Source organism: Pinus tabuliformis, chromosome 1_2 (genome assembly GCF_031772625.1).
Source record: "Pinus tabuliformis cultivar Carrire ecotype Pingquan chromosome 1_2, CPIR1, whole genome shotgun sequence".
Lineage (NCBI taxonomy): Eukaryota > Viridiplantae > Streptophyta > Pinopsida > Pinales > Pinaceae > Pinus > Pinus tabuliformis.
The window spans coordinates 534,886,793-534,891,398 of record NC_142298.1 but is presented as its reverse complement, the minus strand read 5'-3'; the positions used below and the strand labels follow the sequence as shown (position 1 = coordinate 534,891,398).

The window sequence follows — 4,606 nt, the reverse complement described above, 5'->3', positions numbered from 1 at the left end:
TTGGTTTCAGTGTAGATATTGATTTCTAATCCTATTTGATTTATTGCACTAGATGGATTGATTTTAGTATAGTTGTTGATTTCTAATCCTATTTGATTGTTTGCACTAGATGCATGGATTTTAGTGTAGATGTTGATTTTTGATTTGGTGCAACAAGATGTATGATGTATATTAATTTCAAAGTAATTAGATTAATAGTGTGCATTTATTTTAGTGTAAGCACATCTCTACCTCCTTCTATCTTTCATTGTCTCTCCTTCTCTATCTCTCTATCTCAACGCCTAAACATACACACTCTCTCTCTATATCTATCTATCTCTCTCTTCCTCTCTCCCTTTCCCCTCCCTCTCTCTCTCTCTCCCCTCCCCTTCTCTCTCCATATATATATATATATATATATATATATATATATATATATATATATATATATATATATCTTCCTCCCTCCCTGTCTTTGCCTCTCTCTTCTTCCCTCTGCCCCCCATATATATCTCTATCTCACCTTGTCTCTCCTTCTCACCCCAAAAACACACACTCTCTCAATGTAAGCACATAAATATTATTCAACCATAAATACAATACTTGAATTTTCATCCTAAATAAAATGTTTTCTTACCCCAAATGTTTGCTTCTTGAAACTATAAACTATTTATAATTGGGTACATTCTTATTATTCCAATTTTCCATCATTCAACATTGTTAATTACTTTGCATTCAAACACGGTAATAGAAAATAACTACCATTGAAAACTATTTGGGTTTTAACACTCCATAAGTCACAATGATTGACTTTGGAGAAAACTACTATTAATATTGGAGAGCAACAGAGGCAAGGTATGTGGTTTACTACAATAGCTCGAGTTAAATATTTGAATGGTCTATGATTCCAACAACTCTTTTCATATGATCGATATGAGAAAATGGAAAAAATAATAGGTGTAACAATAGGAATAGTAGAAGAAAATAGTTTTAGATTGATTGCAATGAAGATTGTTTGTAATTGACTATATTCTTAGTATTCACATTTTCTATCTATCAAAATTGTTACATTGACACTTTGCACTCAAAACTTGTATTTCATAATTTTTCATCATTCAAGTTACTAACAGTCCCTCTCATCTCAATAAACTAAGAAATGTAAATTAAATTGACCAAATTAATCTTAGACATATTTAGCATATTTAAAATGATCAAAATAATTAGATGTTCAACAGATTTTGTATGACCGCACATGACTGAAACCAACCTAGATCCATCTTAACACCGGATCTATCAAGTGTCGAGAGGGATCAAATCTCTCGAGGTGGAGACCTTTCCTCAACTTTGGCACTCAAAAAGTAGGTTTGCACCTCGAGAGATTTGATCCCTCTCGGTGCTTGATAGATCCGGTGTTACGATGGATCTAGGCTGGTGTTAAGAGACACTCATTATGGAAGAGATGTTATAATTTCTTGTTATGTTATGTTACTTTATTTAAATATTTTGACTTAGCTAAATAATAATAAAATAAAATAAATAATTTATCATTGGTAGTTTTTGGGTTCCAAGTTCCGACAATTCATTGTTTTGCCCAATAAAATGTATGAGTACTAGATCCAACTAACTCTGGATCTCGGTGCTTGGTAGATCTATTATAGATACTTAGTAGATTTAAAATGAATCTAAACTAATACAATATATTATTAATAATTTCCATTAAAATTATGAATAATTTTTATTTTATTTTTATATTTTTTTATAATTTGATTAAATTTAAATTGAAATTAGCTCAATATAATAACTTCCACCTATTGAAATGCTATGATGAAGGTTGTACAAAGCTCCATCCAACCAAAACACCCATTAAAATATTTTAATTTTTAAAACGAATTATGAATAATTTATTATTAAAAACTATTTTATTTTATCTCTTTTTGATATGAAACATATTCTACATTTAATATTGTCCATTTTTTTATAGTTTCCATTAAAATTATGAATAATTTTTAGTTTTTATAATTTAATTAATTTTAAATTGAAATTAGCTTAATATAATAACTTCCACATATTGAAATGCTAGGATGAAGATGGTACAAAGCTCCATCCAACCAAAACACCTATTAAGATAGCTTAATTTCTAAAACGAATTATGAATAATTTATTATTAAAACTATTTAATATTGTCCATTTTTTTAATTACTTTTTGGTATAAGACATATTCTCCATTTAATATAGTCGCTTGTTTTTTTCCTTTTTAACAAAGTAAACGACCATAGAAGTGAAAGAAGCAGTTTCGCCGAAGAAGGATTTGTTTTGGGCTTTGCAAGTGGATGAGCGAGCAGAGTTCGGTTTGGGTTTGATCGATAACATACATAATAGATAAGACCATACAAGTTAGAAGAAGTCCCTGGAATTAACTGGAATGTACAGTCCACGCTGCAATATAGCGCGTAAGGTGTGTCTGTAATAAGACAACGATTCAAGGACTATACCTCTACTCCACTCAGTCTGAGCTTCCTTAGTTGCAATCACAACCTCTGTAATCTAGCTGTTATGGATGCCAAACAACCGCCTGCAATTCCATATTTAAACGTCCATTTACCCCACAAAACATCATACCCGCCTGCAATTCCATACTCATATGCCCAATTACTCCACAAGCCATCATACCCCTATGTAGTAGCGTCCTACCGGCTAAAACTTTTCCCCAGAATTGTATATGGATAAGCAATCTCATGACACACGAGCAAGCAACAAATCTGCATCGACAACTAAGGATGGGATGAAGAGGTTTCGAAAGCAAAAGGGGGCTGCCACTTCCCCGGCACAGGACAGAACGTTAAAGGTGCAGTATCCAGGGTACAGAGGCGTGCGTCGTCGTAGTTGGGGAAATGGGTGTCTGAAATTCGCGAACCGAAAAAGAAAACGCGAATCTGGCTCGGCTCCTTCGATACGCCAGAAATGGCTGCTCGAGCTCACGATGTCGCTGCTTTCCACCTGAAGGGCAAGAAGCGTGCGTTGCTTAATTTCCCAGAGCTCATCGATTTCCTCCCACGACCGATTTCTTTGTCTCCGAGGGACATTCAGGCTGCCGCTGCAGAAGCAGCCGTTGTGTTCAATCGCAAGAAACAAGAAAGGAGAAGTCCAAGAAACCATCCAGTAAGTAATGAGCCCTCGGCTTCCTCGTCGCACCAATTACTATGCACAACAATTAACTCGGGCTTTGAGACAGCAAGTGCCGAGGTATCAGGGCAAACGGATTCTGGTAATTCCTCCTCAGTTTGTAACCCAACAGAAGGCATCGGTGAGCGTGTAGCGGTGTTTGAGTCACTTAACTTATTTACGAATTTGGCAGAAGCTCTTATGCTTTCTCCCCCTCCTCTCTGTGGTATTAATGAAGACGAACATAATTTGGAGGAAGGCTTTCTTTGGTATGGCTTCTGAAACGGAAACCGCTGATAGTTCGTATAAAGCTACACTGATGCATCTTATCCCTTGTCATTCTAACAACGTAGACGTTTCCATCTCTGGAAGCATAAGATAAAGTCAAATTACAAAGAGGACTAAATCGTGAACATTTGTAAATCTTGAAGCAAAGATAAGTCAAATTACAAAGTATAAAGTTACATAAATGTACTTTATTTTGCATCCATCTAATAAATGGATGTCGCAAGTTTTTCCTAACATTCCAAATGGAAGGTGTTTCAATTTTCCCTGTGCGACGTTGTAGAATTCCAAAAACTATCCAAGTCGATGGAAGTTTTATATCATCTCGGAAAAAAATAATAAAAAATGATAAAGGTAGTTTTTATACACATATAGATGGTAATTTTTTTCACAGATGGGAAAATTTATCATAATTCAGTTATCAAATTAGCAATGAGGACAATCATCTCTAGGTACTAATCGTGAATGCAGGTTGACTCATCACCGTTATTCAAGGAAAACCGGATCACTTGGAATAACTTGTTGGTGGTCCATAACGGGGTAGGCTTGGGGGTAGGCTTTCACTCCTGCTAGATGTCTCTGGGTCTTGGGCCCTTAACCTATTTCCTTACGTCCTAGGAAGAGGAGCTCTTAGCCAAGTAGAAGCAGCTTTAGGGCATACTCTAGGCCCAAAGATAATGATATTATATCATATATTAGGTTATATATATATATATATATATATATATATATATATATATATATATATATATATATAATTTTTGTTATTTGTTTCTAAGTATATCAAAATTATTACAAAATATTTTGAAATAAAGTTGATAATTTAAATGAATTTGGATCATTTTTATAAAGAGGAGCTCTTAGCCAAGTAGAAGCAGCTTTAGGGCATACTCTAGACCCAAAGATAATGGTATTATATCATATATTAGGTTATATATATATATATATATATATATTATTTTTGTTATTTGTTTCTAAGTATATCAAAATTATTACAAAATATTTTGAAATAAAGTTGATAATTTAAATGAATTTGGATCATTTTTATAAAGATAGTGTTTTCAATTTAAATGAAAAAGGTAGAGGATTGCTTTTCAATAATATAAATACATTTTACTTAAATCTCCTCAAAGAGATCAAAGATATAATTGGGGACATGCCAACTCATTGGAAAAGTAGT

The 4,606-nt window shown here is 33.5% G+C and overlaps 1 pseudogene; it reads left to right on the top strand.

The window, feature by feature from the left end:
* The first annotated feature begins 2,457 nt into the window (after positions 1 to 2,457).
* On the top strand, positions 2,458 to 3,668 carry LOC149206700 (ethylene-responsive transcription factor ERF024-like; annotated as a pseudogene).
* The last annotated feature ends 938 nt before the right edge of the window (positions 3,669 to 4,606 follow it).